Raw genomic sequence first — 22611 nt, 5'->3', positions numbered from 1 at the left:
TGGCCTCTTCTTGACTGACTAGTAGTGCTTTCCCTCAACACAAGCTTGATGATTGCCAGCCAACGTTGGCTGGAGTAATAATATAGATGCTTCTGAGGACAGCATTCCCCATAATGAGAAGCTTCGCTTGTGATATAAGAAGACAGGGGTCAAGGAATAAGTAACCATCTTAATGTATTGGCATTAGCTACTATTTGGCGTCCTTATACAATTGAAAGAACCACTTCAGAAGCAAAATTGCACGTTTGCACATCTTGCAGCTCTGAAACAAAGAAGTCAGCTTGGTATTGTGTGCTGAGAAACGATTAGTGAAACACTGTGAGAAAGCAGAGAGTAAGAAGGTGAAGGAATCCATTGATCAATTATAGATCCACCAGCATTGTGAAAAGGTTTCCATATTCGATTGAAATAACACTAGACAAGGCCAGTATGGAGTGGGGAAAGACAAGGGAGATGATAGATTGGGACACTTGATGCTTCAGTAGGCAAAGTGCTTTCTACCATCATATTGCCCTCTTGCCTCTCTCTAATTTTCTAATGACTGTGTAATATGTCATGTTATGGTATGTAAATATTGCATTTTGATCAGAGAAATGAGAATTTTCAACATGAAAATCCACTGCAAATATTCAAGAGTCGATTTGGGAAATTGCTAGATTATTCTGACACAGTAGGTGCTGTAATTAGATACACCATACAGTATGCCATATGGGATATGCATCTGCCAAACCGAGTCATCTGTCACTAGTGTCGACCACCTGCTCATTCTCATATCTCCTGACCCCTCCTCGGGAAACCTCCCCAGAGATATCAGCATTGCTTTGACGAGGAATATTATAATTGGATGCTGTCTGTCACAAAGTTATAATATACGGTAACATGCTTCTATCGTTTCCCCAATCTTACTGATACAAGTAAAGTGGTATTCACTGAAAAAAAAGAAAAAAAGGCAGTAAAATGGCACTAAGCGTCATTTCCATCCAGACAAGATCAATATAGGAGTCATAAATTACACACAGTAGCAAGTGTCTCTTATCTTGGAGCATTAGAGCAGTGCAAAAATCACTCAAACCTGTCTTCTTTATCAATGGGCCGTTTCACTGCAAGACAAAGGATATTATGTTGAAGAAAACTTTGCTGAGGCCCATTCACGTCCTTTGTCTATCATTACACGGTAACTGTCAATATCATTCGTAAATTTAAAAACAAGTTAACAACTAAGTAACTATGCATTGAGCTATGGCTATTCCACTTCATTTTATTGGGAAATAATAAAACCCTAAACATTTTTCTAGAGTTAATGGGAAAAATCTGAATTCTAGAAAAGTGAAATATTTCACTGGATCTGGACTGACAGTTATGTGAGACATCATGCAAGTAACAAGACTTTTCCACAGCAGCGTCTATGCTGTTTATGGCGGTCTGTCCGCATGATGAACAAGCCCTGGCAGACGTTCAGGCATAGAGGTCATTACATGTAATGTCCCTGCAAAGTAATCACTGCACCCAGGGGACTTTGGGTTTTTGTTTTTTTTTTTTTCCTGTAGGTGTCAAAATGGTAATTCAATTCTATCACAAGGCGTCTTGACAAGGTGGGATACAATGCTTGTTGGTCCATAAATTCAATCAAGTTGAGTGAAGGGCCAGAGGCCTGTCGACATAGCAAGGGTACATGGGACGCACATGCAAATACAGAAAAAGTCATTACCATACACATACAGGCAGGTTATAGGTGCACACAAGAAAGTGGATACCTGCAAACATGCCGCACTCTACAACATCCCTCAGCAGCATTTAACAACATGAACACCCATTTTAATGTCCATTAAGTGGGGAAATATTACAGTCTGACTCACAGTAGGAGAGCAAAAGCATTAAGGCAACATAATGCTAATGACAATGTTGTTAACTGAGGGGACTATTATTGTGGACAAAATTCTCCATCAAGGAACCATTTAAAAACACATCTACTGCTTGGGGTCTCTCACATCAAAACAATATAGTTTGATGACGTTGTGAAGTAGAGTGGTATCATGGGAGTTGGTGTCATTCAACAATCACCATTGCAGATGAAAATCTATCTGATGAAGGCAGAAATCATGTGGAATGAGGAAATTCGTTAAACGTGTCCGTTGTGTGCGTAGGAATGCAGCAAACAAAACTGTGACCCATTCTCAAACTATAATTATACCAAAATCTCTAATCATTATATCCCAAAACTCTGTTTATGTTCATGACACCAAATGAAAGCAGTGTTACCTTGAAAAAAAAATTGGTATTTATCTGTATTTAAATGGCATCAAAAATACAACAGCAGACATGCCGTAGAAAATATAACAGTATAAATATCATTCCAAAAGAAGGAGGTCATAGGCATAGTGCGGGCATCATTTTACCAACAGAGATCCATATCAGGCCCTTTTTAGGCTTTTGTATTTGTGTCATATGCATTTGTTTCACTTTTATGCCTGAACCAAATGCAACATGCATGAAAGGAAGGTCATATATATGTATTTAAAGCTTGATGGCTATTTTATGTGGTGTTTAAGTGATCAGCATACAATGATATAGCTTGCAATGAATACACATCCACATATAGGTAAACAAAATATTTGTGTACCCAGTGCCTGATTCAGAGTATAACTAATAATACGCTCTGCAATACATAATGAGTAAATGTTATAAAATGGCAGGGGACCTTGAAGAACAGTAATATATTAATAATTTCTGTTTGTCTGATCAGACAGCTAAAGAACAAGCTGCAATTTCTCTTTCTATCACAGTGCTTGTATACTATTATATTCCCAGGTTTTGCAGGTTTTGGAAATAATTTCTCAGTTCTGTAACTCTCAACCAGATGCGGCCTCAGGTGCTGAAGTTTGGTGAATCGGTATACAGTAGCACCAACATAATTCAGTCGGTACCCTGCTAGGTGGCATATAGTGGATACACTAAGCAGTAAACTATAGTTTATATCTGATGTGACACCACACTCATAAATAAGCCTAAATATAAACCTGACCCCCAAATTCCGCTGGGTGCAGATGTGCCACCTTGCACATGCGCTGCAGTCACCGCAGTGATACAAGGCCATTCTAGTCACCGAATACGCAGCTGTGGACGCCATGAGCAGCCCACGTTAATTTACACAGAGCACCTCGAGCTGGCAGAAGCACAGAAACAGCATAGAGAATCCGGTGGATTTTCAAAATAAAATACCCCGTGCAAACTGCCAGGCAGCTAAAGTCTGGTGGGCTAAACGCTCCGCTTCTGAAACACTCCCACTAGGATTTGAAGTCGTGAGCAGGACGGACCAAAACAGCGACGTGACAGAGACGTACCCAGTTGGGTTTCAGGGTGAGACACTTTCCATCATGTATGAATATTAAAATTAAATTAAAATAAAAACAAACAAACAAACAGACAAAAAAATGAAACAAATTATTTTTAGTCAAGCATACAATTACATAGGCCCCATAAATCTGTTGCATTTGAAGTGCTACAGCTTGTAAGGCTTCAGTGACCTCTTGGTTACATAGTCGACTGGATAGAACATGTTTCCTAGCAACAGTTTCCATATTACAAAAAATGTTTACTATCTACGGCATTCCTTGAGGTTTAATGGTCTAAGCTGGGTCATTGTAGAACACAAATTACCTTTTTTGAACTTCAAAATATTTACTCTCCCGAAGGGTATGAATTGATTTCTGCAGGTTTCTGCTTCAGCATCTTCCTTATTTGATGTCTCAGTGAAGGAATCATTGTTCTGCAGTGATCTGCTCTGTGTGACTTTGCCAGAAAGGAGTGCTACACAGAGAGATTGTTATGGTCTGGTCTAGGAGAAACAAAGAGCCCTGGGTGAATATCTTTCCAACAGAAACAATTATCTGTATCTGAAAACTGTGCATTGTGTACCAGCTTAATGAGATGGTCGACACAGAGCCAAAGAGAGAAATAAATCTGTAAGCATTTAGCGGTGTGTCTGAACAAAGTGAGAAAGAGACAGGGCGAGCAGTGGGGGCAAATTGCAAATAGACCGGCGATCCAGAGCGTCAGAGAGCAGGATCACTTGAATTCAGAACATTTGGATCCAATACTGTCGGACATAAATAAACTTGTATATCCATCTGACATCTTATTTCCGCCTTGGATGGATTATTTATGACTCTCTTCCATATGATATACATATATAATTCCACTCAATAAAGGTAACAAAACAATTACAGTAAGTTATTGATTACCTAGATCATTTCCGAAGATTTTTTTTTTTGCAGGCAGTCCAGTGTGTCCAACTGTGTTGAACTGACTTTAAACTGAATATTAACTGTTAAGAACATAAAAGTTGATATATCATCATACCATATCATTTATCCAGAGCCTATAGCTACCTATTCCAACAATCAATCCGATTAGGCATTCATTTCAAACATTGGTGCATTACTTTAAGCTATAAATCATTTAGCTAGCTATATTTATCAACATATTGCTACACCCACTGTGCAAGAAGGAGCACTACTGTAGGTCTGACTCTTAACACCATCATCATGTAGCACTGTTTAACTTTATACATGCATACTCTTATTTATGTCTCACTTAATTACTTTTCCTGTGTTACTTATATTTTCTGTTATGTATAGATATATGTATGCATATTAGTGTAATGCGTGTAACACACCACATGTGTAGAGCGCAATTATTTCTGTGAAATGATCCAACATGCATAGCTCTATACTTGACTTGGTGCATACTGTGTACTTTTTACTCTTAGTTTTAGTTAATTATTATTATTTCTCATTTGAGTATTTTCTTATCTTCTTATTTTCATCTCTACTCATTTTGAATGAATATATAGGCACACAACACACATGTGTTGGTATTGGTTGTATATACTGTATTGAGCAACAATCACAGTATTCTACAATCCTTTCATGCATCCATCCCAACTTGTTCTGAATTACTGACCTAGTTCACCTCACAGTAACACTACATTTATGTATAGAGGGTAAAGAAAGAATAGCATAAAAAATGGAAGGAGCCCTGAAGGAGGGAGAAAAAGATGTGGGGGCTAGATTGGTTTCATATAGATCAGTTTGCATAGGGGAGAAATAAATACAGCTGTCTATTGACAACTGCTTGGAGAAGAGGTCTTTAAGTTTATGTTAGCTCTCCAAGCGCAGCCGAGGAATGCTCAATCAGGAGAAAAGATCCATATGCTTTACCTCCAGCATTTAGATCATGTTGTCTATTCCCAGCAACAAAGTCAAAAGTCAAAAAAAGAAACATACCAAGACATCAAAAGAGCTTTGTTTTCCTTAGTTATATGGGAAAATGCAAACTATCTTCATCACAAGGTCAACGCTTTGCAGTGCAGTAAAGAGTAAATGGAGTAACAGCTAGCTGTACAGGAATATGTAGACAGCAGTATTGATGAGAGAGTCGGACGACTAGAGGACATGTCTGAGTGGCTTCTAGTCGCTGTTGTTGCTATTGTAGCTATGATGTCGGTCAGCTTCTATTCGTGTAGGAGGAGAAATAATGGGTCATCTCAACGTTTGACATCGGATTCAGTTCAAATGTGAAGGACCAGTCAGGTGATTAAGGCAATGACTTGGCACAGTGGCACGGTAAATGTCACCTCTGGTAGGAATCAATACTGCCTCAAGAATCCACAACGCATCTGATAAATAGAGATGGAGAGAGCCACTAGATCTGATATTTGTTGACGAGGGTAAGGGGGAGAGAGGCTGAGAGAGAGGCTGTGATAGCTGTATGTACACACAGCGTGCGTATATGTGAATAAACTCAATCAGACAGTTGAAGGAAGAAGAGCGATTGAGGGAGGCAAAAGTAAGAAGAGAGGTGTCACTTCTGCCACAGTTTGTTTTTTTCATTTAGTCTAATGTCTTTATTATTAAGATTTATTATAGTTTGATTTTTTTCATATGGCAAGTAGACACCTGAAGACGTTAATATTAGATAGTCCATTTATTTGGATTCATTTCAAGTCCACACTGTCTGTGTAGCCTGCAACTGTCTCTCTTTTTCAATTACCAATAAAATGTTATTTCAAAAAAAGAAGTGTAAAGTGCAGTTTAAGATATTCCCACAATTTTTAACAAACTGTTTTCTAAGGAGCTGAATAAGAGTCACTGTGACCTTCACTGTGTCTCAACCCTGCTAAACCGTTACATACTCTCCTCTGGTGTGTTCCTCTGCGCCTGCTTCTCAGTATTGATGTGTTTACATACACGACATGTGCATGTCAGTGTGTCTGCCTGCATGTCTGCATGTATGGATTTGCCAGTAATCCAGCAAGTCAGCAGACATGCATTTCAGGGTTTTTTTTTGTTGTTGTATGTGTGTTTGCATATGCATGTGCCTGTGTCTGCATGCATGCTGGATGGTTCGCCAATGATCGAGCCAGACAGCCTGCCAGTAGCCTGACATTTCATCCAGCCTTCACTTCTCCTTCCCTGCTCTACATTTCCTTTCCCTCCTCAATCTTGCATTGACTCTGTTTCCGTCAAGGTAAATGTCAGTGCACACATCTCGGTATAGGTCTGGCTGACCCAACTGGGCCTGGCTACATCCACAGCCTGAGATTAAGCCAGAAAGCCAGTGAGAGAGAGAGAGAGAGAATCAATCAGACTGGGCCTTAGACACCTGCATCTGGCAGGTTAGCCAGGCATGGAGCACCAGAGTCATGAAACCATCTGGTTCCAAGCTCGGGCTGCCGAACCTTGGCCACACCTGCTGGGCCTGTAAAACAACGCAGGAGCAGTAAACACACAACCACGCCATGGAGGAGGAGCAGTCGAGCGAGGAGGGGAAAAAAAAAGAAAAGAAGCACCTTTACTGCCAGTAGGTGGTTGTTGTCACTGTGTGGATACAACATTCACAGAGTAATAAAGGAGGAAGCTAAGGAACCAGGGAAAGGTGAGAGAGAATAACAGTCTGATAAAAGCACAGAAATAAGGGATGCAGATATAGGGGTCATTGAAAGTACACAGTGAACCAAGAATGCTCATGTATTTATCAAACGATGCATTATAATCTACCATACAACCCATTAATCTCACTCAAAGCTAAGCATGGGTTTGGACGGAAGGTATTATCTTGAATTCTGAGGTGTTTGAATATATCAGGTGTTATGCGACATCTCTGCAGGTCTCTTAACAAAGTGTACAGTGGAAGGCATTTCGTCTACATTCACAATGTGTTGTGTGGGCAACAAAATCTAATTCAGCAGGAAATTCCCTCCTGGATGTAGGCAGTTGTGAGTGAGCTGGGTCCTAACTCGTGCTGCTGTTGTGGAACCAACACTCAGCTCGATCATGACCTCAGCTGAATTCCCATGCTGTTCTGCTCTGCAGTAATGTCTACTCAGCATCCTATTGCAAAATGTAGCTCGGGATACGGAAGTGACACGCCATGGGTTCTGAGTTTAAACACACCTGGCTTAAGTACCCATTAGTAACCCAAAGGAACTTTAATTTACATGCTCATGAATAAAATGTGTTTGTGTGGATTTGGGGCTGTTATTTGACTCAGTTTTTAGTTTGGAGAAATAAACTTTACATTTGACATTTATCAAGTCAAAAAAAGCATTCTGCAAAGCCTAAACAGAAATCTGAGTTGGTGCGAAACAAAACATCAAACCAAGCATTTATTTACAAAAGTATTTCTATTCATAGCTCTGCTCGACTGAGAGCTGAGCTGAGCTGAGCTGAGCTAACAGCACGCACACCTCCCTGGCGCTTCAGAAATCCCTGCTTCTTAAACAGCAGAGGACAACAGTGAAGTGGTTTCCTGGCACTTGCTATCACAAATTGAGGACTTCTCTGACAAACTCGTTTGACTTTGAAACTTTTAGTGTTACATTTTATTCAAGCAGACGGGTCCCATTGCGATGCAAATCCAACATTCCTGGGGGGGGGGGGGTGTAGAGTTGCGTGGTAAGTGAGTTGGCGTAACCCTGACAGTATCAAGTCCTCACCATCAGTCTGCTCAAATCCCTTTTCTCGCTGGCAAGCTTGTCAATACTTCCACCTCACGCACCTCTCACTTCACCGCACAGGAACGGAAAAGAGAGGTGTGAAGTGAGGGATTGAAAAACAACAAGAGCTTCAGCTGCAGGCACCAGCTGTTATCCAGCAGAATTCATTTGAATGCACTTTATTTCTTCCCTGTTGGGATTTGGCATGTCAATCTGAGCACGTTCAGCTTTATCTAGATGGCATGTTCATTCACCTTGAAAGGAGAGTTTCGTCTAATAGCCTCAGTAAGTAAACTTGAAAAAGACTGTTTTCATGAATATACTAGTGACTTTCTCCCGTCTTTGTTTGAGTTTGTCGTGTCTAAACAACAGCCACAGCAAAGTTTTCCCAATGCATGGCAGTGACAGATTGAAACCCAATGCGATGCACGGGCTCCTGAAGCTAAAATCGTGCCACATTGACAGGGAGGTTACACCTTTTCAGGTGTTGTCAGTGAGCACCAACTTAACAATGGTGGTGCTATCATGCTTTGCTCTCACAGACTGCAAATTGCAATACAATTTAAGTTTGAATGCCTGTAATCAGGTGTTCACTGCTAAACACAAGCCTATCGGAGGCCGGCATCAGGTCTTTGATTCACTGGGGTGAATGGGAGGAGATAAAGAATTGGAAAGTGTACGGATGTGGACTCACAAAGCTGGCGTTATCACTCTGCCTGTGTCTAAAACTATTGTTGGGCAGCTGGTGGGCTGCCCAAACGTATTGGTCGGGGTGGTCATTAGACGTGAAGGACTGAGGTCTGTGTTTGTTTCTCCTCATGGCTTATCTGTCGTTATCAGCCTACCTTTCTCCTCTCTAGCTGACCTCCATTCATCAAAAGTAACGCACTGCTGCTGATACTCCCTCTTCAGACACTCCTCCCTCCACCTTGAACTGACCTGCACCTTCTTCTCTCCTGTTTTTTCCTCCTTTCTCAGCCATAGCAAGATTCAGCTTCTCTACCCTTTTCCTAATTCCCTTCCTTAGACTTTTCTGCTAATAACCTACTCAGTTTGTCCTCTCAGTCCAACTTTTTACTCCACTCTGAATGCTCCTGTTTATTTGCTGATCTTCATCATCTTCCTTTCCTCACTAAACTCCTCATGTCTCCCTGTCGGTTATGTAACGTGTATGTGTATAATTCAGTTAGACAGCTTACTAATCATTGCTATCTTCAAGAGCCCAGCAAGGTTAATCAACACCTCAATTAAAACCTGTTTTGATTACGATCCACTGAAAAAGGCTGAGACAATCAGCGCATTATCCACCTCTTTTTGTGCTACACTTCTCCTCTGTCTTACTGTGAAGATCATACAAGTGTTTCAAGTTGTATACACCAGTAGCACTTAACTTCAGGAAGTCAGCGTATGCAGTAGTCGAGTTGTAAAATGAAACTAGGGGGGATGGTGAAATTTTTCATTTATGTAACTTATTTTCCAGCAGGATGGTCTGGGGGTCCTCCCCCAGAAAATTTTGTATTTCTTAGATGCAATTTCCTGTATTCTAGTCAATTTTAGGGTGACTTGCTAGACATGGCAAATCTTAAATCCCATCTGATTCATAGCTTGCAGTCTCAGTTGCATGGTCTGCACAAGACAATACTATTTAACGGAAAGAAACAAGAACCACTTAACTATGGACATCATGTCATTCACATCTTTTTTAAACATATTTGTAAAAACATTTTAAATATCTTTATTTGTGAATGTGCTCAAATATTTTTTTAAACACAACTTTGTGTATGTTTTTAACATCTTTGTGTGTTTTTAAACATATTTAAATACATTTAAACACATTTTTGTTAAAAAACATCTTCACTTAAAAAAACACAATTTAAGGAGGAGGAAAGAAGACTTCGAGTTTTAAGACGACGCGATGTTTGAAACAAGCGGTATTAAAGAATATGAAGCAGCAGGTAGCAGCTAGCGGTGCTAAGGCTAAAACAACACAGAGTGTGGATGATTGACACCTGTCACCTGTCGACCAATCAGAGTCAGGAGAATCTATTAGTACCGCCCACATTCACCTTTGACCCACCAATGACGATCCAGAATGAAGTAAACCCAAAAGTAGTATATCACACCAAGAGGTCACACTTCACTGTCAGAGCCTCTTTGTCTTTATGTAAACAACCAGGAGCTTCATGACTGATTCAAACTAAAGCAGAGACATAGCAGGAGACATTAGCAGGAGACATTAGCAGCGTTTCTTCGCGCTGGACATACTGTGTCGTTTTGTGCATTTTTTTGCTACTCTTTGGGGGCTAGCTCGCCGAGTTTTCATCGCTCAGTGATGAGACACATATCTTTGTAAGATATATTTTTATTTTTTCCCCCGCCGCACCTCTGGTGCCCCCCAAGGGAGGCGCGCCTCGCACTTTGAAAACCGCTGACATAAGAAGGGATGACCATTTTAGAAGAGGGATGATTTTGACCATTTTTCCCCACAGGGGGGATGCCATCCCCCCCCCATCCCCCCTCAACTCGAGTACTGAGCGTATGTGACTCTTACGACAACTTGTGAATAAAAAACAACAACAAAAAAAAAACAATTGTATGTGGACATTAAGAATTAATCTGTTTGTAAGAAGGTTTCCTGTGTGAGACTAATACTCTTCTAAAAAGTAAGCTCATTATATTAAGGTATGCATGGATCAAAGATAGATCTATTTTTGTTCTTTCCCGCTAATGTTAACGCACTGATAACTGGGTGTACTTGGAAATATCCCCAGCATCAATGAGAGCTTCCTGAGTAAGCCATTAATTAAGCAACCAAACTGACACTACAAAGGGCATAATGCAGTACACAAGTGAATGCTTCTCATTATATCCTCTGTTTGATGTGACTTGTCTCCCACTCTCTCGCTCTCTCTCTTCCGTGTTCTACATTTTACCTTTTTGTTTTCTTCCTGTGCCTCACTCTTTGTCCAAAAAAGAAAAAGAAAAAAAGAAAGAAACTCACTCCAAACTTTCCTACAGTAACGAGACAGCCATGAGTTCACATTCCTCTCACACACTGAAAAGCTGATGGGATCTTATCGCTTAAACATTTTAGTGTTGCCTCCTGCATCTTTTGTGTCTAGCAAAATTTGATCAAAACCATCAAACTATTCAAGCCCAAGGCTGTGCTGAAAGAAGCATTTAGTCACATTTTGTTTAGAGCATACTCAGCATATAAATAGACGGTACAGAGATGTAGTTTGCCGCAGGGATAATTTGAAGTTTCTCTCGATGATTTTATTCGTTATATTTTTCCCATGAAAACTTTTCTGCAGTGGAATTTATTGTTAGTCCAAACTGACCAGTCACTGAAGAAGCTAGCTAAAAAACTTTTTACAACCCCAGCAAGCGTAAATAGATTTTGGCATCACTTTAAATAAAACTCTAACTCTGCATTATCTGGTTTACATCTGTTACAGGATGCAAAATCATTAAAACCGAATCAATATTTGGCCAAAATGCTGTATGCTCTGCAAAAATTTTATTTGAACTCATTGTAAAAAATTTAGAACACAAAGATTCCCAGAGAAAAGTGTGTTTTAAAAAAAAAAAACTGAAATTATATATTAGCATAGACAAAATTCTTTCTTTCTGTCTCTCTCTGCACCTGAGGGACTTTATCTCATCTACATTTTCCTGGTAAACTTAATAAGCACTGAACATGCAGACATTATGAAGGCCTCTATCAGGGAGACTCTTTGTTTTGCATTTCTTGCAAACAAAAAAGATACAGTCTAGCATAATTATCAGCAACAAACAGAAAAACACTCAAGAAGAAGTGGTACTAGTCATGCTTCATGAGAGATATGAAAAAAAGAGTGAGTGTTGAAATATCCAGAAGGGTATACTTTCAGATATTTTCACCCTTGGGAGCAAAACACAGCATAAACACAAGCTGTGTCTGAATTTACCCCAATAATCTACTTCCTTTTAAAATGAATAAAAAAACCTTCAGGCCTCATAACTCTACAAGAATGGACACTGTGCTTTCACAGAGCCAATTTAAAAACATTTCCCAGACACAGTGGTGGAATTTGATTCTTTTGATGGAACGTCAGAGGGGAGCTCCTAACCTGATTTAAGGAGGTATGAGAAAGTACATTTTCAAATTCAGCCATACATCCAATCCTATTTGATCCTGACAAAAGTACACTATACATTAGGAATCATCTTCCAGGCTGTTTCCTAGCTGTGGGCTCACAGCTCTGATGCAGAAGTGGATAGATTATTCTCAAGCAGACAATGCTGTCTGGCCCCATTGCCCCTGGAAGACATAAAACAATATGGATAAATATGCTATGCAGTGTCCCATGCTGCTCTGTTTGCCACTGCTGCTGAGTGACTCCAGATTCACTCAATTGAGGAGACAGATATTTGACTCGGGAGACATATCAACACATCGCTTGGCACAATCATCCACGCTGCATTTTCCTTTTTTATCAGCTGCAGTTCTTAAAGTTAATATTTAGGTTTTTAATTTGAGCCTGTAAAATGGGTTTTCACATTTAACATGGATAGGATATAAAAAGGTAAACAGTGTGATTGGAATATTTTAAGAAGAGCAATGTTTGTTTATGACTGAACTGCTCATTAAACCTTGGTTAATGATGGAGTTTTTAAGCTATTCGATATTTACAACATGGTGGCATGTCAGTGGCTGTAGTGAATAAACACCTGCGTAGACTGTGAGCTTTGATAAAGTGACTTGAGGCCGAGGGTCATCTATATCCGCCTTAGATAGCAGAGTTGCATCATTATAGACCCACAGCACAGTTTTCCATCACAACTCTGTCCCTCAGTGCTACTCCTTTTCTCCTACTATCTGTCTTGTTGCTCCTCTTTATAGGAGACGAGAAGAGAGGAGAAAAGGCACCATCAGTCTTCTCCAGCATCTGCTCTTGATCACACGGCGCTGGCAGGTATTGTCACAACCCTGCGGTCATTGATTCCACCTTTAGTGACAACCGGTGGTGTTTTTTTTTTTCTTTTTTCCTCTTCCAGCCTTTCATCTGCAAGCACTTAAGTGATTTGGTCCCTTTGACTACATTAGCCTTACAACATCGATGACACAACTGATTTGGTCTTGACTGAGCTGATTATATCACATCATGTTTTCAAAGACAGAGGGGACAGTAGCCTCAATAACACCTGCTGCGTCTTTTTCTTGGCCATTTTTCTCTACATGCACAGAAATCTAGCTTGAAGTGAACTTGTTATATTATGTGGATAATTGCTATGTGTTGCATACTTTCAGCTGTGCTGAAATGTAAACAAGTAAAGACAAAAAAAATTGATTTCATTTCAGGGAGAATAACTCATCTGCCATTTCTATTGGAAGGAGCATTTATTAAATTCAACAGCCCATCAGTTTTTACTTCCTAAGTTATTAAAAGGGTGCATGATTTAGTATTGCACTTCCTTCTATCCGAGATTGTAAAACATTTTAAGATTCTAAGGAGATAACCCTGATGACATCAGGTTTATTTTCCCAGACTTTAGAAAGCTCCCTTGAGAGTTTGAGAAGACAATATAGAATTGTTGTTATGGGCTGAGTAAAGCTCCTCTTGACAAGTAAACTAACCTTCATGTGTACAATCTGTGAAGTGCCACTTTAAAGAGGCTGGAAAAAGTAGGCAGATTGAGAACAAATTATATCACCCATTACATTTACCTCCACCAAGCAGGTTATGTTTTCAGTATTTGTTTGTCTGTCAGCAGCACTACAGAAAAACTACTTTCATGAAATACATTAAATTTAGTGAAAGGGTGTAGCATAGGCCAAAGAAGAACCCATTACATTTTGGAGTGGATCCAAATCACGAACACTAATCCTACTCCTATATCACACACAAACACACAGCAGAGAGACAAAAAAAAAAACAGATGAATGAAAATGAACCAGATGAAGCAAAGTAACATTTTACTCGAGCTGAACTCAACTTGAGTTCACATCAAAGTAGAAAAGTGGTATTTCTACCTATGTAGTCTAAAGTTGTCATAAGTCGCTTGTTAACTAACATCAAATTGTTACAAATGAGCTCAAATGAAAGTTGTCTGTAAGTAGCATAAGTGTTTATCTTAGTTTGCTACAAATCTTAAAATTTGGCAAACTTAGCTACAGTACAGGCTGAGGCGGCATGACGATGAGGCTTCTGTTCTCACATATGAAATTTTAACAGTTACAAATGAGTCCCTACTGAGCATTTCATGTTGATTAACTTATTCATGTCACTTATAATTACTGCATAAGTTTGCAGTGGCTGTGCTTTTCTATGTTAACACTGCATTACTTATGATACAGATGCAAACACTCACACTGTTTTCTTCATACAGCCCACTGGAATGAAGCAGAGTATTAATGTGCAGGATTTTGACACCCTGCTAATAGCTAAAATATATATTAGTCACTGTATTTGGTGTCATTGGGCTGCACTAATTGCTTGTTAGTCCTTTCTTTCTTGTGTTATGACTATCTTTAATCAGACATTGTAATGAATAAAAATACCCTTGCCACACAGCAAGGAGACTACTACAATATCTTTTTATGTTATGTTCCCTTTTGATTTCAGAAGCACTCAAGAGCAATTAGGTATAGCACTCGACACGGCTATATAGATGATTAGATTATGCAATTATCCCGGGGGCAAAATGATGGAAATTATTTCATATAAAATGAAGAGAGGCAGAAACTTCTGTCAGTGTATGCGGACATAAGAATATGGGTAAAACATTTTATATTAACACAATTTAATCTTATTCTTTATTAAGGATTATTGTCTAATTGAGTGGGTGCACTGATGCAATTAGATTGTTTACAGTGCCATCTGAAAAAAAAGTGTATTTGGGTCAAGGTTACTGCAGTGTATTCGAGAAAGCAAATTATTTTATTATTGTGGAGCAGTAATTGTGTAACTGTATTGGCTGATTTTATTTTTATAATTTCACTTTTCCCTTTTTTTTTCCTTTTCTTTTTTTTTTTGGTACATTTTCCATTAATACTTTTGTTTGTCTTGTTTACTCTCTTGTATTCAGAATGAACATGCCCTCCGTTTTTTTTCCAGAAATGGAGTCTGCGGACTCTGTTGAGTGTTTACGAAGTGGTCTCTAGATTCACTGCCAAAAGGTTCACAGGTAGCACTTTCTAAATGTCCTCTCTTTGCTACTTTTTAATGTATAATCCATAACTGTTTGATTTAATGATAACTCATGAGCTTTTTGGAATTTGTCTTTTGCTTATGACAGGGCTATGCCAATAAATATGACTGAGCATTAATGAATGCTGTCCCAGTCAAACAACAGAGGAGGGGAGCTTCCATGAGTGTCGCCCACTTCCAATTTGCCACTGAATAAGTTGTTGTATTAACAAAGTATGATGAATGCACAACTGTTTAAATATTCATGTCCGACATAATATGCTCTATTACTCTATCCCTCTGTGCTGGTACATGCACAGCTCTGCTGTACCGAGCCAGGACTGAGATGGAGAGTTCACAGAACTGCACAGAAAAAAATGAACATTTCTTTATCCGTTGGGGATGGTAATAATCTAAGATTTACATGTCTTGTCGTATGTGTACTTTGCAGTTTAATGCAGAAATAAATTTGCCTAAGTAGGGAAGAAATTTGACTATTTTTCATTTTTAATCACTCATAATACAAAAAATCCAATGGATGCAATGAAGAGTTTACTTTTTAACGTGATTTTCTGCCTCTGTGTAATGTACCAAACAAACATTACATCCACGCTCACCACTTTAGTGGTAAATGTCTTTTTCATCCTGCTGTACCTGTATCAGCACACTATAATGTTCAAATATAAATAGCCATGTGTCTACATCCCTTTTCCAGATGAAAGCAGTAAATGTTACTGCAGTCCCCTTCTCTCTTATACAGTAGTAAATATTGAATATGCTGGATATACTGCAGTGCTGCTGTATGGAAATAATTGTAAAAGAGTAGTAAATGTTTCCTCAGCCCCCTCCCACCCTGCTGACCTTCCCGGTGTCTCTGGCCCTGAGATGGGATGTTAATGCCTGGGTCTGGATGGCTGCCATGCTGCAGCCTGTGCTCTAATGGATTGATAAAAAAGCTCTGAGCACAGAATCAATCATGATATAAACCTGGAGTGAAGCTTGTTAAACTCTAAGGAAAGTTCCTCTACCCTAATGCCCCTAATCCTCAGCCATTTGCTGTCCGACAGAAAGATTGCTGTGCATTAGGAGGCCAGAACCATTTCGGCTTATGGACCTAAGGTGGATCTGAGGAAAGAAGGCTGTTTGTCTGACATGTTCCCCAAGTCTAAGTTAGATTCTGTAGAGAAATGTGAATTGTTGCGAAATTCCCTGCATAAGAAACTACCCCATTTTAATTTTTAAATGTTTTATATACAGTATGACTTTAAATCCAACAATGGGCAGCGCCTGCTTGTTACACCACAATTATTTGTAACTTGAGAAGATTTAGAGTAATATAAAGGCACCTTTGACAGAGCTGTAAATAAAGTAATAAAACGAGTAATGTATGTAATGTAATCTACTCTAATGTAATGTACTCTTTATGTAAAGAGTGATTGATTGCAGTTACAGTAACACTGAGGTGTAATAACTTTGTATCTCCACACCTGTATTCCTCTCTCCCTGTATGTGTGTCCTCATCTGTCTGCCACCATACCTACATATAGAATCAATGCAGCTGACAGGTAGAAGGCTCTCTGCTTCAGCAGTGACATGAATACCAACCAGAAAAGCACAGGGAGAGTGTGGATGTTCTGCTGTTTGAAAATGTGCAGCAGAGGGACCACAAATCTCGTCGGAGCCTCTTCTCAGGAACCACAGCCAATAAAAAGGAGGCAGCAGAGTGACCCTACTTACACGCATGAAAAATAATGCACATAATGCATCCAGTAACAACACAATGTGTGTAACATATGCACACAACCTGGAGGGGAGTATGCCGTTGAAGGCCTATATATTTTTTGTGTGTCTATCAACCAGGCTGAAGCGTTGAATATGAACGTTATCGATCATGTTGTGATTTCATGGATTTGATTTTCATCATCTGACTCAGGAAGGACAATTTCCCTGAGATCCAGTCTGCATGAAAGACGTTAAACGGTAGAGAAATTAAATAAATGAGAACTACCTGGAACAAAGTCAACTGAAAACACATAATAAGATTTTTTCTCTTCATTGCAATAAGCAGCTTTATGATCTAAGAGCTGAAGTGAAGTCAAGATTACAAAGACATTAAAAGCACAATGAAATGGTGAATACGTACAAAGCCTTTATGGAGTGTAAACTGTCAACAAACATCTCAAGAAAATATTTTAGTTTCTTCAGCTTCTTCACAAGGTTGTATTCTCTATATAGAGTTATTGAGTCAATAGAGTTCTATATCAAACTGAGACTGGGTGAGACACGTTTCTATCCAGTCTTTTCTATTAATTGAAATCCATTTTAAAACAGCTAAAGAACTAAACTATTCTGCCATTAATCCAGTTCCATTTTATTTCTAAGGTCATATCATTTCTTTTCAATCTCAGCGGTTCGCACCTTGACCACCATCTCCATCAGCCATTTCAGCCAAGCAATTCCCTTAAACAACCTTTCAAAAATCACGTCTAAATGGCTGAGTGAAGAGTGAAGAATGGTCAAATAGTCGTGCTGAGCTTTCGCCTCTATAAGCCTTTAGCCCTTCCTGTAGTTATTCCAGTGCTCTGCCTTTAAGCAGCACACTCACTGACCCTAATTCTATACCCCTCTGGTGTCACTCTGCAAACTGAATGTAACCAATTCCAGAGAGCAAATTGAGGGCCTATCAATTTTAGTGAAGGGGCGTTTTGTCATACAGGCATGTCAGACCGGAGATGGAGTGAGGGCAAGCATAGGAGACAGGGAGAGGGAGGAGGGTTATGACTCGAGGGGGTTAGTTTGGCAACATTTCCGTGGGTCAGACACTATTCTATTGCTTGACAATAAATCTGATTTAATATCTATTGTGCTGCAGGTCCTGCTCGGGTGCGAGTCGGCACAGAGAGCGAAACAGAGAGGAAAAGGGGGAGGGGAGGCAATGCGGATTGGTTTAAATAAAAAGTGAAAGGAGAGGAAGCAGAATGGGATATTGAGGGCACTGGTGTATTAAATCAGAATAATAAAGCTGTGCATGCACAAACAGTATCTAATAGAGACGTCTGGGAGCCAGAGACCCACTGTTCCCCGCCAAATGGTATCGGCAGTCCGCAGCGCTGCTGACACAAGGACACAGCTGCAGCAGCCAGTTTTAATCAACACATAGAAACGCAACTCCCACTCAGAAAGTAATGTGGCTTATACCGTAAAAAGCCGTTCCGGTGGTGCGGGTGCAGAGGCTTAAAGTGTTGCTGTGAAATAACAAGCTCTACCACTGGTTTAAAGTGTGCTGTAACCTGTTGTAATGGTGTCAAACTCCCTATAGTGAACTTGTCAAAGAGTGGAACACAGCTTGGTCGCTGGGTACGTTAATCGCTGCCATCGCAAATGCTCCAAGAGTTTTATATTACGACTTGAAGTTATGTATCCTGAGCCCCATAACACGGGGCACATGTGCTTAGATGATTTACCGGTACACTGATACAGTATAATAGGCTCACTGCGTTTTGGAGAGAGGATGCGAGTCATATAAACAACCACTATTAACCCCCATCAGTGAACACACATACAGCTGAACACCGCATATGACCAAAGCAGTGGTATCCTATTAACACTGTGCCAAAGTCACACTGGGTCCCAGTCCTCAGTGTATGAATACAACAACATATTTCACATCACAGAAGAGACAATTCAGGACAGAAAAGCAAAAGATGAATGAAATTATTCTGATGTCCTCCTATGTACCACACATGCTTTGTGTACAGTAAACAGACGTGCCAATTCCTAAAGCTGTAAGAAGGGTGCCAGATAGAGCAAAAAGGGCACTTCTGGTGGGTCTCCAAATGAGCCGCGAGTACAAATATCTTTGTTTGGTTTGGGTTTTCAGGGCAAAATAATACAAATCTTACTTAAACCCCGGGCTGTAAAGGCTGCTGGGTGAGGGAATTGTGTAAGACAGTTCAGAAACAGTTGTTTGAGAAAACGGGAATAGAGTTTGTTTTTTTTTTTCTCTCAAAGGAGAAACAGCTCAGGAAACAACAGCTAAAGACCTTTGTGAAGGGCAAATTCAGGCTAGCATCTCCCGTAGAGTGCGTAAAATACTGTTTTGATTTGAAAGATGATCTCACAATTTTTCAAAATTGATCCAGTCCTTTTACAAACAGTAATCACTATAGTACTGATGCTTGACCGTGCACACTTCAGCCTCTGTACAGCAAAGAGCCATAATCAATAGTTGAAAAATAAAGTTAGTCATCTCTTTTGTCTTTCATTGCAGTTTGCCATTAGTGCCTGATTACTTGTCTTCCTTTGCTCATTATGGCCACTCAGATGGCCACTGTGCATCTGCCAGCCCTTGTCATTATAGATAAAAATGTTGCTTGCTCAGAAACCTCTCCTCCCTCTCCCATGACAGCAGAGTATCAGTGCTTGACCGCATGTCCCCTTCTCATTATGGCCACTCAGACAGAGTTCCATTGGCTGGCCAGTATCCAGCTTGTCAGCTCGATTTCTGTTGAAATACCACATTGAAGATGTGAGGTATGGCAGTACATACACAGGTTTCAAGCTTTCCAATAAATGTGGACTAACAAATGCTATCCAAACCTTTAAATGATGGTGAACTCATTCAGAGAATATTCAGTCAAACCTGCTTTAAAAAATAAAACCTTTGACGTATTACTGCAGCGATGAGTTGGTAACGATGATCTAATTTAAAAAGGGAGTCTTTACATGACTTCTTCAGTTACTCAGTTAAAAAGTAAACTTTACTGAAATACAGTATTTGCTGCATGCATAATGTCACATATAATGTAGGCAGTCACCCATAAATGTCCTTGGTTTGAGAAACACAACAAAGAAATTGTTTCTTAAAAAGCTAATAAGCAAGGATTTCTGAGGGAGTCATTAAATCTAAATGAAGGAAAACCTCTTCCCTGACTATCTTTTAATCTGAAGTTGAGTTCTGTTATTTAGTTACTGCCGTGTCTTATTTACATACTGCTGCAGCTTTAGAGAGAATAATCACGTATCCAGATTTACATTCAGTAAGACTTGCTGGTGCATTCATATCATTTCTCCAGCTTGCACATACATTCCACTCTGCACCTTCAAAGCATCCAAAAATAGCCTTTCCTGTTTATTCTTGCACTACCACGCTACCTAATGCATGATGTTTCCTACCTCTGTGCAGCTGAGGATACAACACTTGGGGCAGAATCACAGACTTCATTCACTGCAATAATTAAAGTGAATATGTCAAATTGATTCTGGTCAGTCGTGTAACTCACTTTGCAACACTGTGGAACTGATTAGCAGTTTTAGTGCCAGAGTGCAGGACTGAATCGGCAATACAAAGCCATTTCTTTCCCTGTGTGCATGTATGCTGGAGCTAGAGGACCGTTTCTGTGCTCGCTCTTGCTCACTACAGGGCTATGATGGTGTTTGATTTCGAAAATCAGTGCTCCCTAATCGAACAAGAAACGGCTTCGCACCGCCTGGCTGGAGATAAATGAATAGCATGCGGGACAGCAGCAGAGGTTGAACTGGGGTCAAGCACCATTCTGCCAGACAGCCCAGGAGACTGCACTACCTGTCACAACACAGATACCCCTAGAGGAGGATGGAAAGAGAGCGAATGCAAGCAAGAGAGAGAGAAGCTGCAAGAAAACCCAGCTGGGAAAGAGAAGTAGACAGCAAGACTTAGAGAACTAAGCAGAGGAAGAGATGCAGCTGTATTGATGAGCTGAAGTGGTGCACATGGGTAGAGGGGGCAGATTTATCACTAGGTCTCTCTGGTAAAAGGTGCTCAGCAGTGTCGTGTTCAGCCTCAACCCCATTCAGCCAATTGGGGTTGGAGCCACCATTCATCTGTCTTACTGGAGGTAGTGAGGAGAAACGGGCAGTGAGTGCGATACTTTTTGCGTCAGTGTGGGGACAGGAGGGTGGAAGTGTTATTCCTGATCAACGTCCTTCGTCCACTGCCAAGGCCACAGTCATGAGAGGGGCTGCCTATTATACAGCCCCTGTGGGGGTGCGTAGAGAGGTGGGGGGACCTCTGGCACTTGCTCTACTGACAACCGTGTTATTGAAGGGAGGGGACATAATTAGAGGGCGCACTACTGAGTACAGAATGTGGAACATCATTAACAAGCTCACATTGTTGAAGTGGGGAGTGTAATTAAAGGGTTGCCACAGCAGTGGGAGAGAGCTTTGATTGGAGGAGTACAGGGACAAAGTGATTTCGCACATCTACCAGTCATGACTGTTGTGACCTTCACACCAATTGGCAGCACACGGCGCGCGTATACAGTGTGCATGTGTTAACTGTTCTAACTGCATGTGTGACTACTGTATGTGCTTATCTGTGTGCATGTGTGTGTATTTTGACTGGATGAGAAAGAAACAAGGTCATTTAGATGCTGGAGTCTACAATGTCTAACATTGTTCATCTGAGCAGGAAAGAGACGGGTGATCAGTAATAGAACAACCAATTCACTGTTGTTCTCTATGAGGAAGAAAGGTCAGAAGAAAAAATCTACAATAAAAGGGCAGAAACAGAATCTATATTCAAGCCCCTAAGGGTCTAAATTCGTTTTCTGTCCCCTGTTCTACAAGTTAAAAAACCTGTAGCGTGGCCATTTGTGGAATTATTTCCTTAACCAATCATTCAGCTCTCCAGACGTGCTCAGATCTTTTGGATGGTAAGAGTCAGTCTGAAATCCGTACATAGTTTTCTCTGCCTGTGAAACAAGCATCTGTCTGTATCTGAAGCTTGACCCAATGCTCCAAAGACCAAGAACAACATAATGAGTCACCCAGCAGATATTCAGGGTCAGAGTTGCAACTCTGGATGTCTGGCCGGTTTTGTTTCCCCTGGAGGAGTTTGAGAAATCAGAGCCATGTTACTGCCCTGCACTGCTGGTAACATGTTTTTAAAAAGAAAGCTTGTCAAAATACATAAGTGTGATAGAGGTAATGTCATGATCCTGTAAAGTACAATATTTGTAAAACTAGGGCTGAGCTTTTATAGCAGAAAATGAATGATTTTTCCAGAGGACAAAGGCAGCTAAATGATAAAGGGAGCAATTGTTGCAAAATTGACTAATTACTATGCTTCTTTTCTTAAATAATCCTATTCGGAATAATTGTTACAATGTTACAAATAAATTCAAGCCAAAAGGACATTCTTTTCTCTGAGCCACATTTCACATGCAGTACTTAACTCCTGTTACTATGTTTTGGTCTCAACAAGCTCGACAAATTTTATCTAATGTATAGAATTTGGTAGGAGTAATAGACATGGTCGGGGAATAAAGACGGCCCTGGCTAGTTCTTTTGTACAAACAATCAGCTGCTGACTTCTACTGGTAAGCTCACCAACTGTTCCTATTAACAAAAAAGTAAAACCAGAACCTTGGTTGATACGTTTCACTCTTTGAATGTCATAGC

The 22611-nt window shown here is 40.1% G+C and overlaps 1 protein-coding gene and 1 long non-coding RNA gene across 2 annotated transcripts in view; one reads left to right on the top strand and one right to left on the bottom strand.

The window, feature by feature from the left end:
* The window catches only part of cdh13 (cadherin 13, H-cadherin (heart)), a 294086-nt gene that overhangs the window by 214320 nt on the left and 57155 nt on the right, over positions 1–22611 (bottom strand). The gene's annotated exons all lie outside the window — the stretch shown is intronic.
* LOC113744211 (uncharacterized) lies at positions 12690–15646 on the top strand. The gene is made up of 3 exons (XR_003461357.1): positions 12690–12954; positions 15097–15166; positions 15278–15646. It is a non-coding gene; the product is annotated as an uncharacterized LOC113744211 (long non-coding RNA).

Source organism: Larimichthys crocea, chromosome XXI, assembly GCF_000972845.2.
Source record: "Larimichthys crocea isolate SSNF chromosome XXI, L_crocea_2.0, whole genome shotgun sequence".
In the NCBI taxonomy this organism is placed as follows: domain Eukaryota; kingdom Metazoa; phylum Chordata; class Actinopteri; family Sciaenidae; genus Larimichthys; species Larimichthys crocea.
This window is presented reverse-complemented; position numbering and strand designations above follow the sequence as displayed.